Below are 12,962 nucleotides of genomic sequence, written 5' to 3' on the forward strand. Positions count from 1 at the left end.
ATAATTTGCAGAAAAGTATATTTGAAGGAAAGGGGGGAAAAAATCATAATCCTCTGACTTTTGGAAAAAAATAAATAAGGGGATAATAATAGTCATAAACTGAGTTTTTAATACATGTGTCATAAAAATTCCTGCGGCTTTCAAAAATAAACACGCCAGCAATTCGCTAACACGATCTGCATGTTCAGTCTGACTAGGAAGAACATTGTGTTCCAAAACAGTCTTCCGAAAAAAAAAAAATTAAATAAATAATGCACAAAAACATTACAAAAAAAAACCAAAAAAAAAAAAAAAACACAACACACACACACACACACACACACACACACACACACTAGAGGGGGAGAGAGAACAATAAGTACAGACAGAGCTTGCTTTATGGCAGCCTCTTTGTACAGTCTTATTTACAGTACTCCTTATCAGTACAGGAACAGCCCCTGCCTGCCAAATTCAAATAGCTAGTACGGAGTGTTCCCTGTGCCTCTTTTTATATTATTGTCAACAAAGCAAGGAGGATAAAGAAAAAAAAACGCTCTCCACTAGAACAGCGAATGAGTGGATACAGAAATAGTTTCAAGGTTATTTTTTTATTTTTTACTTTTCCCCCCTTTTGAATGGCTAGTTGCAGAAAGGGACAACATGTTTGTTTGGAAGAGCTTACCTAATCTAATTGGAACATAGCCGACTCTCCGTACTTGCCATCATTGAGGTTTTTTTTTTACTATTTTTTTTTTCTATTTTTGTTTCACTTGTTATGCTCAGACACAAGTACCTAGGAGAGCTGTTCCATGCCCACTGATGCCCTGATCCAAGTACATCCCAGGGATCAGTATGTGAAGTTTACATTTAGGCAAACAGGTTACTGTAGACTGTGAGGGAAAAGGGGAACTGTAATCCAGTGCTGGAAACTTGGTCTGGATTTCAGAACAAATAAAATTCTAATAGCAATCAGGATACGTAAATATATAGACAGATTATAGAAGCAAAGAGCTGGACAGAATACCTTTCATGCCTTTGTATGGGCTAAATGTGTTTGGAACATCAGTACAAAATGAGTTACTCTCCTCTCTGGATTCAGTTGCTGGGTGGTCCAGCAGAATGAATAGATGCCAGACTACATTTACCAGAATCCCAGTATTACAGTAGATACCATCTGTCTCTGCTACATGATTTAGTGGGACTCTTTCCCACCTGCTTCTGGTGAACTATAAAGTGTAAAGGTGCATACACACATCCAATTTTGATTGTCCAATTTTACCACTTCCATGTAGTTAGAAGACCAATAGATTTGGAATACTTTGGCCAATTTTACCACTTCCAGGTGTATGAGAGCTTACTTACACAATCTGTTCACTTAAGACTGGATGTTTACCAGGCTTAAAGAGAACCCGAGGTGGCTTCCTAAGATTGAAATCCGCACACAGAGGCTGGGTCTGCCTATATTGCCCAACCTCTGTTGCTATCTCAATCGCCCTTAAGTTCCCCCTGCGATCTGCTATGCCCTCATAAATCACAGCCACGCTGTCGACACGCAGCAAGCTGTGTTTACTGCTGTAGTGTCACTCTTGCCACTCCCCCCGCCTCCTGCATAGCTCCAGATCCCGCCCGCGTCCCTTCCCTCCAATCAGCGGGGAGGGAAGGGAAGTGGGCGAGGACCGGAGCTATGCAGGAGGCGGGGGAGCACGCAGAGTGACACTACAGAGGTAAACACAGCCCGCTGAGACACGCTGCGTGTCAACAGCGCGGCTGTGATTTATGGGGGATAGCAGAGCGCAGGGGGAACTTAGGGGGGATTGAGATAGCAACGGAGGCTGGGCAGTATAGGCAGACCCAGCCTCTGTGTGCGGATTTCATTCTTAGGAAGCCACCTCGGGTTCTCTTTAAGCCCAGATTTGTGGTCAGCAAATAAACTCTAGAGGTCATAAATGGGGATGATCAACTAAATGCAAATATTTCCGAGTTCACGCAGAATTATGTAAATTTTTATGAAACTATACGCAGCTTGAAAATGGACGAGTCAAGTCCCACCCAGGTTTAAACTGATTGGTCCATTCTCAAGCTTCATATATTTGCATAAAAACATTTACATAAATCTACATGAACTCAGAAATATTTGCATCTAACTGATCATCCCTAGTCATAAATAACTGCACAGTTAATTAGGGCACACAGTCTACTGACCTAACTGCTTTCTAGAGCCAAGTTACGAAAACAGGGTTTCCTTACCCATGAAAACAGGGTTTCCTTACCCATGAAAACAGGGTTTCCTTACCCATGAAAACAGGGTTTCCTTACCCATGAAAACAGGGTTTCCTTACCCATGAAAACAGGGTTTCCTTACCCATGAAAACAGGGTTTCCTTACCCATGAAAACAGGGTTTCCTTACCCATGGGTTTTTGAGTTGTGGGCGAAAGCAAGAGCACCCAGAGAAAACTCCTACAAACACAGGGAAACATAGAAGCCCAATACAGAATGTGTTTTGACTAATTATAAGCTGGAACGCTAGTACTGCAAGGTGGCTATGTTGACCACTTGGCAAATGTGCCAACCCAAAATGTTTGATCAAGGCAAGGAATGCAAATTTTTGCTGCCTAATTGGCAATTAATCAATTTGAGGTAGGTTTTTGTTTTTAGTCATGTTAATCTAGTGTTTTCCAGCCCTGGCTCATAGCAGGACTAATCCACATGAACAGTATGTCTAAGGCCTCTTGCACACTGAAAGTGATTCCGATTCAGATTCCGCTTTTTAATCAGTTTTTACATCCGATTCAGATTCCGATTTGCAGTGTGCAGGGAGCAAACTGCAAATCGGAATCTGAATCGGATGTAAAAACTGATTAAAAAGCGGAATCTGAATCGGAATCGCTTGCAGTGTGCAAGAGGCCTAAGACACGGAAGCAACCTCCATTGGTCGTTGGTACTGGAGCACAGGCACACACACTACCTATAAAGTGTTTAACTGAAGGCAACTATACTGGTATTCATTCGGTCTTATGTGAAGTCCACAAAGGAGCACTTATAAGAATGTAACCCTCAGCTTCTAAACTGTTATTACAACAAAGTTGCAATAGTAAAGCACACCTTCTTCCACTACTCTACAGCTTCATGCCTCTAGGCACTGAATGTCATTAAGCTCGCCATTATATGTTCTGTGAGGCATCTAACTAATCTCTAGAGATGGTCAATGAGATATTCCTTCCAACTTTCATGCAAATTGAATGTACATTTTGTGCAGCCGGGATTTGGGCTAATCAATTGCACATTCTGCTGAATATGACTGGTCCATCTCCAAGCCGCATGCGATTTGCATAAATCTACATACTACACTAGATGGAATTCTAAGCCTCTACCAGTTTGTTCAGTTCAAAAGTACCTGCCAGCTATAGGAAAACAAAAAACAACCAAACAAGAGTCTAAACTATGGAATAAAATGAAGCACTAAAAAAAAAAAAAAAAAAAAAAAAAAAAAAAAAAAGTGTAATTTTTTTGTAGCCTCTCCCATACAAAAATTTTGTCCCATACAAAAATATTTGTCGAAGAACTGGTTAAGTATGTTGGCTCTGTTTCTGCAGCACATCGCAGGCTGAATTGAAGTGTCCTGCCAAGCATTCGCTATTTGAGAGTGAGCCTTACGATGCTCTGTGTCACTGGAGACTCTAAATTTACTAACAAGGAGATTTATTGCTGGGACAGGAGCCAGTGACCTGGTACAAACTGTGCCCAACAGTCACACCATGCCAGCTAGCTAGACAGAGGGAGGTCATAATGGATATACTGGGGCAAGCAATGTGTGTTCTTTCTGCTAACAGGTTATCTTCAACATGACATCAGTCATTGGCAAACCCCATTGACTGGTGACATCAGCAAACATCCTGAATGTCTTATTTGCTATCCCTGCAAAGCATGTAGTAAATAGAGGAGATGTAAAGCTCATATGCTATGTAATATAGGGCTACGCTCGTCAACTCATCAGCTGTTAAACATTCACATTTTTATTCTTTTAAGACGTAATATTCAGAGGGGATGCTGAAAAAGCTATTAAAGGGCAGTTCCCTGGTTGTTGACAAAACCTCTTCAAAACTGGAGCATTGGGCTGGGACCAGCTGATAAGGTAGAAAATCCAAATAGTACAGATACAATATGTTGCTCCAGAAAGCAGTCAAATAATTCCTTTGCACTTGGGAGAAGATGTGTGATGGTCTACTGAGTGATTGGTAAAACATCCCATCTGTAAAAAAATGTGCAGGTTGACCTTGTGTGCAGAAATGCAACAGACAAACCTAGAAGTCGGGAAGAGAGAAGCAAATGAGGCTATAAGAAAGCATGAGTCCAGTCTTCAGGTCAGTTTTGTTAACTGACAATTGTTCTGGGTAATGGTCCTGGTGTGAAAAAGGCTTAGAGATCTACTGGCACACCCCACAATATACCAGGACACTACTGTGTCTCTCTTACCATACTCATGTGCCTTCCCCTCACCATGGTGAACAAGTTTAGAGAAGATGGTAATTGGCGGGAACAACTCCCAACAGGTGGTGAACGTGAGGAGTGCCACGTCTCCTCTTCATAGTGAATACATGAAGGTCCACTTGTATGGTAGTCTTAAAAGTTTGGTGCATTAGCACTTGTGTTGCTAAAGTTGTGCATGGATCCTCATGAAGAACTTTAGTTGCAGATAGCTGCAATTGCCAAACTCCCAATTGTAATGGTTTATTTATTTAAATAAATCTAGGGCTGGATTGCAGGATAACTTATGTTCTTCAGTGTTCTCCAGATTGGGAGGTCATGAGTCTTTCCCCATCTGACCACAATCAACCAGACTGAGCAGAGACCATTCACCAAGTTATCTATGAACTTTCCTCCAGACAACAGGAAGGACTACTATTTCGACATTTCCTTCTCTTGACTGGTTGGTGGAGAAGTGATCATCACCAGGCACGTGGGTGGGTGGAAACGTACAGTTAGATTTCATGTCTATAAAGCTCTAGCAGGTTATTGAAATATTGTCTGACATTTCATATAATTTGAGGCCAACACTACTTCAACACCCAGGTGGTGCTATAATGCAGCTCTATGGTGTGGTGGACATGAATGGGGTATCCGAGGATCCACCACTCTAAACACTTGCCCACAAGTCCAAGACAGAAGAACACTTTCATAAATACAGCTGTATTTTGTGGCCAGCACTGTGGATGTAGTTTGTTTTATATGCAAGATGAGGAAATTGAAAATGCTGGGAAGAACAGATAATGACTCGTTAAAACGGTACTGCTGCTAGCGATCAATTGCCACAATACTGCATTCCTCCGAAACATCAGATTCACTAACGGAGTGCATTAGTCACATTCTATGAAATGCATATAAAGATCAGGCAATCCGTAACACCACCGTAGGCTGTATGTATATGACACCTACTTTACCATAAAACCAGTCACTGGCCAATACTAGGTCTAGACTTAATCTATGAATGCTAGATTTAGTGAATCGCACCTACATTCAAGTCCTCAAGCTTTAATAAATATGCCTCCCTTGCACGACTGTCTACAAGAGGAGCTGTCAAACACACACACAGAGAAATCCATAATGGCCCCCGGCTTCTTTCCAATCTATTTTCTGCTCAGCTGGCTTTAAATGAAGTTATTATGACTCATTAAAAGAGCCGCAAGCCTGTGGAAGTCAGCCAATTACAATTTTAAATTTATCTTGTTCTTTGGGGTTTCAGACAGAACTCGTTTACCCCTCCCTGGATATTTGCTGCACCCCCCAAATAATACACATCCCTGTGTGGAGCCCGTTTTAGAGGTGCCGCGAGTTAACTCCTCAAGTGCCACAGCTGCGGCGAGGCATGTGCTATCAGCACATCGGATAAGCTATGGCGTGAAGAGGAATCAAGTGAGAATAGCAATAAAGCGCACACTTGTATAAATTCGCATAGGGATCTGCATATTTTTGTTACAGGAATAAAACCTGTTATTATACTGACTATTAAAAAAAAGGGGGTTCTTTTCTTCATTAACAATGTGTGCACCACCATACACGGGCAAGTCATTTGTGATTAAAGCAAATCAGTCATTATGCTAAACAGGTGATTCAGGAAAGCTTGTGGCAGAAAGACGAGGCTCTGGTGTCAATGTGGCTGGATAGTGTACTGGTTAAGGGCTCTGCCTCTGACACAGGAGATCTGGGTTCAAATCTCAACTCTTCCTGTTCAGTAAGGCTGCACCTTTTCAGCAAGGAGGCCTTTTGGCAAGCCTCCCTAACACTGCTACTGACTATAGAGCGCACCCTAGTGGCTGCAGCTCAAGCTTTTTGAGTCCGCCAGGAGAAAAGCGCAATATAAATATGTTATTTGTCTTATCAAATGCTTGGTGGCTGTCAGGATGGCAGACCACTCTTTTTTCCCCCCCATTCAAAACAGCAGAATATATACGGATCTTCAACTTTTTATCAGAGTTTATCAGAGTTAGTATTGAATATTGGCAATTTTATAATTGCAACAACCTCCCACATTACAGAGTAGTGCAGTGGCGCTATGTAGTAATTACAGTCCCTGCTCCAGCGTTGGGTCTCCTGTGCACGCTGGTATTTCCATCTGATAATATCAAACTCATTACACGACGTTGGCTACAAAAGACAACCATTTTCAACAATGCATGAAATCTGACCATTGATGTAAGATGGTTAGAGGAAGAAACAACCACCTATTCAATTTAGGCCTATAGATTACAAGGAATAATAGTGACCATTAAGCCTCGTACTCACGAGGCACAAATGTAGCAAGACACCAGGGGAAAAAAAAAAAAAACCAGTGACAGCTCGTCGCCAGGTCCCTCTGTGCAACAGCCGTACACACAGCGCACAGAGGGACAGAGATGCGGCGGAAGCTGTCGCCGAAGGTTCCTCCCCCCTGCCGGAAGCTCCATACATTGTGTATGGAGTTGCTGTCGCTAGTCCGCATACACACGGCGGACTAGCAACAGTTGCGTCGACAGCTGTTGCAGGCGATTGACCAAGTCAATCGCCCGGAGACAGCTCTAGGTAGCGATGGTTCGGGGCGTGCGCGTCACACACGGGCGACCTGTCGCCGCAACACGCGCGTGCCACGTGGATGCAGCGACAGTTGTAGCCCGTGTGTATGGGCCATTAGATTAGCTTGTTTGGAATAATGGTGCTTTACACACACATCATTTGCAGTGTTAATTGGCAGATGGTGGGGTTGGGGTGTGCTGCCAGTCCATGTGTCAAAAATGAGTAATAATGGCTTCCACTCTGTGTAACAACTAATACAGTAAAGTAGGAGTTTCTGGGTGTGCTGTACTCCAGAGTGTGGCTGCCATGGTTGCAAATCAGAGCAACTTCAGCTTATTGGTAGTTTTGCAAATTCACTGATGGCTGCAACCTAAAGGATAGTTTTCAGTAGCATTGCATTACAAAAAGGCCGTTGTACTACCCTAAGGTTATAGACATTCTAAAACGAAAGGGGAAATTCCCTATAGCTGAATATAGTGACGCTTATTTACTTGCATCTGTCTCACTTGCATCTTCCTTTAGAAGTTGCTGATGAAAAAAAAAATACACAAAAACAGAATGGCCTCACTTCCTGTGTTATGAAAACAGAAGGCAGTTACCATGACTGTGGTCTCTGGCCCCATATGAAAGATTTTACCGTTCTGTCTTGGGACTGCGATCCCCTCTTCAACACAGACAAACTGCAACAAATAAAATCTTTTCTTTGGTGAGAACCACTGCTAAAGCTTACCCAAAGCAACATAAGAAACATGGATACATAAAGTATTATTCCTGCTAAAGGGGGCCACTAATGATACAATTCAGTCAGGACTGGTTTGTATCTAAAACGCCTGGAATAAGATAGACACTACATAAATGTGGTGAAGGTATGGAGTGGACCTCCAAACTATCCTTGTGCAGAACAGTCCCGACTGGAGCTGCTGTGCACCGTCTGTTGGGAGCCTGATGGAAAGGGGCTTGAAGAGGGGTCAGACTGAGCTTTGAACCACAGGCATAGCACTAAGACAGAAGGGAAGGCTGGCAAAGCTGAGGGGCCACTGAGTTTTGGGAACATAGAAAGAGCCCCAGGTAAGGCCATTGTGTATGTTTATACTTTGTTCAGGTACCCTTTAACACTACCTATACTTTCCCTAATTATATGCCAACAAAGGTAAGTAAGCAGGATGTTTATTGGCTAAGCACACCATTATTTTTGGACCATACAAATCACCTTCTGCTCCTCCTCCAACAAAGTGCCCCCTTCCTTTTAATGCCTCAACAGTAGCCCTGTCCGCACACCCCACTTCCTCCAGTTAAGTAAAGCAGGTTTCCATCCAAATTTAAAAAACACTTATTTTCAGCATCTTCTTTCTGGGATGCGGATCCCCCTCTTCACTTGGTCTCTTTCACCCGACAAAACCCTCAGTCCGCAATTTAATCTCTGCAGCAACTGACTGGTCAGTAGCTGTATGGAGAATAGTAACAGCTTTCAATCCTATGGTCCATTGTTTAGGAGATTGCACCACTAAAGTACTGGTGCTAAAGGTAGCCATTAATGATACAATCCCAAGGACGATCAATCACCACAGCTATTGATCGGAAACAATTGGTCATGGGCATTAATGGCCTGTAACCCGCTAACCAATCTGATCACATTGATGGGATTGAGCCAAAACACAGATCAATTACATTACTCTGATTGAATAGGTTAGAGAGTATTTGCGAGTTAGTAAGCAGAACCGATTGTCTGCGGGATTGTATCGTTAAAAGTGAACCTGAACTGAGTAAAAATTTAAAATATGGTGTACCTGCAAATGAATATTACATATTTACCTCCCGTCAGTTCATCTCAGAAGCTCCCATTTTCCTCTTACTACGATTCTTTCCAGTTCTGACATTGTCAGAACTGAAACATCCGTTGCTGTCAGTTATAAATGAAAGGACAACGGATGAGCAAGGTAATGTCCATGTTTCCCTATGGCTCAAGTGGGTAATATTACAGTTTAACCGTGTGCTGACCAGGAAGCGGTTATGGGGTAATGGCCATTTTCAATATGGAGAACAGATAATTCCGTTGATCTCAGTGGACAAGTAGGACACAGGAGAGGAGAAAGATTGATGAGTAGACTACAAGGGTGATAAGTATCATGTGCATATGTTTATTTTGACTTATTTTTCAGTGCAGGTTTGCTTTAAGGATTACTTTAAGGTTGCAAACAAGAGCAGTATAGGCTTTCGGGTTACTTCTGGGCAGTGGCATAGCAATAGGGGTTGCGACCGCATCATGGCCCTTGGGCCAGAGGGGCCCCGAAGGGCCCTCCCTCAACTACAGTATTAGCTCTTTATTGGTCCTGTGCTCATAATAATCACTTCTATAGATACTTTGAATGGTGGTAATCATTAAACTGTTTCCCAGCCCCTTCTTCCACCTCTAAAACTGCAGTTGCCATTGGCATGTTTTGGTGCGTCGTATCAATTGTTATGTATAGAGTGCTTGGGGGGCCCACTGTAAAACTAGCATCGGGGCCCACAGCTCCTTAGCTACGCCACTGCTTCTGGGAATGCTTATCTGGCTGGAGATGGAAATAGGAAGATGCTTTATAACAGTGATGGCTAGCCTTGGCACTCCAGCTGTGGTGGAACTACAAGTCCCATGACGCATTGCAGTACTCTGACAGCTCTAAGTAGAACTCGGGGAGGCAGAGGCATGATGGGATTTGTAGTTTTGTCACAGCCATCACTGCTTTATAACAACAATAACTTACAAAAGGGACCTGTGCAGCACCAATCTTGGTTCATGAAAGCTGTTTAACAAAAAAGTAGAATTTCCCCTTAAAAAGATGAATAACTGAGCTTTTACAACAATGGTTTTCAGCTTCTGTCATGACTGGTCTGAATCTCAATCGCTTGGAATGAGAGACGCACCATAATGTGATGAGTAATATTAACCCATGACTTATACGCTTTAAAAAAAATGAATGCCTCCATTATCAGTGCCCATTATCACAACATCAAATGCAGATGCTTGAATGTCACCATCTGAAAGTAATGGCTGTATGTTTTATTTCTCTATATGCATTTTCTATGAAATATCCATCATCTAAGTTTTCCTGTACAAATTCAAATGACAAAATGTCCAATATGCAGGAAATGTATGTAAAGAAGCTGCATCATTGGCTGTAAACAAGACGAAAGCATTGTACCATTTCAGGACAGAGCAGTCCTAACTGCTGGATGTTCTCAGTGTAAGGAGGAGAAACAATACAGGACTGAACAGACTGTGTTCTACTCCAAAAGCACAGTGTGTACTGTACATAGCATAAAAACTCCTAACAGCCTCTAGACACAGGCTGCTTCCATCCGCCATCAAAACACTTTGTCTTGCATACAAAAATAAGACCCAGAGCTGTATGGAATACAAAATAAGCCCATTACAGTACGGGAGGGTGGAAAAGACGGGGGGAGAAGAGCTGCTACTTAGCAACAACGCAGAGCTTTAAACCTAGCTGCCTGTTGGGCATGCGATAAACATTAGTAGCGGAGATGCTTTTGCCATACCTAGGACTATGGGTGAGTTAACTCCTTCACTGCCATGCTCTGCTGAGCCAGCCTGGCAAGGTAGCAGCACAAGAATAGCACAGGGGCAGACAAAACCTCCTGTCTGAAAAATAATGCAGGCAGAAGAAGGTGAGATGGATAGAAAATGGAGGCAATGTCTGCTGAGAAAATGAGACGAAAGAAGTTTGGTGGTTTTTGGATCATAAGACACAACCTGTGAGAACATTCTAGAGATTAATGGAAAGCCAAGAATAAAGCACTTGCTCAGCCAAGAATAAATCACCTGCTCAGTTTCAAGGGACACATCTAGGTGTGGTCTCACCTTTCTATAATCCCCTCTTAAAATGGACCTGAACTCTTGCACAGGGCAGAAGGAAAACCATGAAATGCACCCTGTATGTATTTAGAGTTTATCATGTCCAATTCCCCCTCATCTGGGACTAATCACAACTGTAATCAGATCTCTCAGCAGTGTCAGCTGACTACTTCGGCAAAGCAGCTATTTTGCAAATACAGGATGTTAACCCAATGTCTGCTTTCAAGAAAGCAGGAAGTAGAAACACTGCAGATTTATTGCAGGATTTGTATCGGCTTTAACAAAGAATTTTTTTTCTGTAAAGGATATTATGCTGTTGCAGAGAGGAAGTTCTGAGTTCAGCCCTTGCTTTAAAGGACAACTGTATTGAGAGTTATATGGAGGATGCCCTATTTATACTGATAAGGAGTAAAGAGGATAATTAAATATTTTCAAAAATGTGAGCGGTGTACTCACTTTTATGAGACACTGTACTTACTGAAGCAAACTTTCAGAGGAGTTAGATTCCACACTAAATGGAACACAAAAGCTAAAATTGACACCAGTAACAGTCATACTGACAAAAAAAAATAAAAAATAAAAATAAAAAATGGATTGTAAATTATTTGCCATGCTTTTGCTGCTAGCAGAGGACAGAGAACTGCACTATAGCTACCTGTTGGTTAGGACTATTCACTATTCTGCATTGCCTGTAGGAAACCAACAGTCTTGTGACATTGTGATCATCCGCACACAGGACATCCCCTTATCTCTTCTGTAATCTACAGATGAAGACTGAATGTCACAGTAAGCATCCGGGTTTACTAGTGCTGATCTGCAATTTTTACCACAATGCAAGATTAACAATAACTAGGACCCGCAGTTCAGTTTCCTAAACCTGATCTGAGGGTTTAAATAGGGCTAAAACAAATAAAAAAAAATAGAAAGTGTAGTAGGCAAAACAAAAAACACAATAGAGGTTAAACAAGGAAGGAGACAGGGCAATAAACAAGTTCTCTGATTATTCAAAGGGCCAAAAACCCTTAAACTGTGTTGTGACCCCCCCCCCCCTTCCCAGTTCATAGCTTATGGAAGATCAATAGGCACCTGATGAGGTATGAGGGAAACACAGACGACAGAAGTATGAACAGTCTAGCACTGAAATAGAGGGAAACAAATCCTAATGCTCAGGAAATGATGAACGGATGAGACCCAGGGACTGGCTCCCCATCCTTTAGCAGGTTAAAATCATCACCCCATGTATTAGTTTATGAAATATGTCTTCTACAAGATCTGCCAAAACAGGAGCTCAAACCACACTGAGCCTCTCTCCGGCTGTCAGGGCACGGATAAAATAAAAGCAGGGAGGAGGAAGGGAGGAGGGGGGGGGGATGTATTTTTCATCAGGCGGTGTATAATTTATAAACAGCATTAAATAGTTTGCGCTGTCACCCCCCTCCCTCCTGCGAGTCCCTCCTCTGTATCGGGGTTGGACAGCACTCAAGCCTGCATTAATTTCGTCTCTGGGTACAGTGTGTTCTTGGATTCACATCTGCGAGTGATCATAAACGCTGTGGAATGCTGGCAGAACATCGAGACCTGCCAGTGCGCCCATGACATCACTCTGGGAAAAGGCTGGGGGTGCCGGCCCAGGGCCAGGCTCTGGCCTGAGGCTGTGTACAAACGGCAAGCCGTTCCATCAACATTTATGTTTAGTATAAAACTATACACATCTCCAATAATATATATTTACACACATAAAACATGCAGACAGCGTAGGCTGGTAGAGAAACACTGCTGGGCACATTGATAAATGTAACTTGTGCAGCAGTCTGAAACGGAGTAACTATTCAAACAAATAATCATGTTCCAAAACAAACCTCTGTCCTGCAGGGTTTTTTCTTTTGCTATGTTAAAGGCAAACTGCAGAAAATGTTTTTCCTTGTTCCATGTGGGTCCTTAATAACTGGCTTTGTTCTATGAATTTGCAAATTAATTGACTAGATGCTTCAGAAAGTATTTATAGGTCATCAGTCAGTCAGCAGCACCCTTCATCAGCAACATCCTGCACCATGGACCGCAGAGCTGCAGGCTGTGATCTTC

General features: G+C 42.5%; 1 protein-coding gene across 1 annotated transcript in view; it reads right to left on the reverse strand.

Moving 5' to 3' along the window:
• ZBTB16 (zinc finger and BTB domain containing 16) overlaps positions 1-12,962 on the reverse strand; it is a 187,351-nt gene that overhangs the window by 51,847 nt on the left and 122,542 nt on the right. The gene's annotated exons all lie outside the window — the stretch shown is intronic.

The sequence above is a fragment of the Hyperolius riggenbachi genome, chromosome 6 (genome assembly GCF_040937935.1).
Source record: "Hyperolius riggenbachi isolate aHypRig1 chromosome 6, aHypRig1.pri, whole genome shotgun sequence".
Classification (NCBI taxonomy): domain Eukaryota; kingdom Metazoa; phylum Chordata; class Amphibia; order Anura; family Hyperoliidae; genus Hyperolius; species Hyperolius riggenbachi.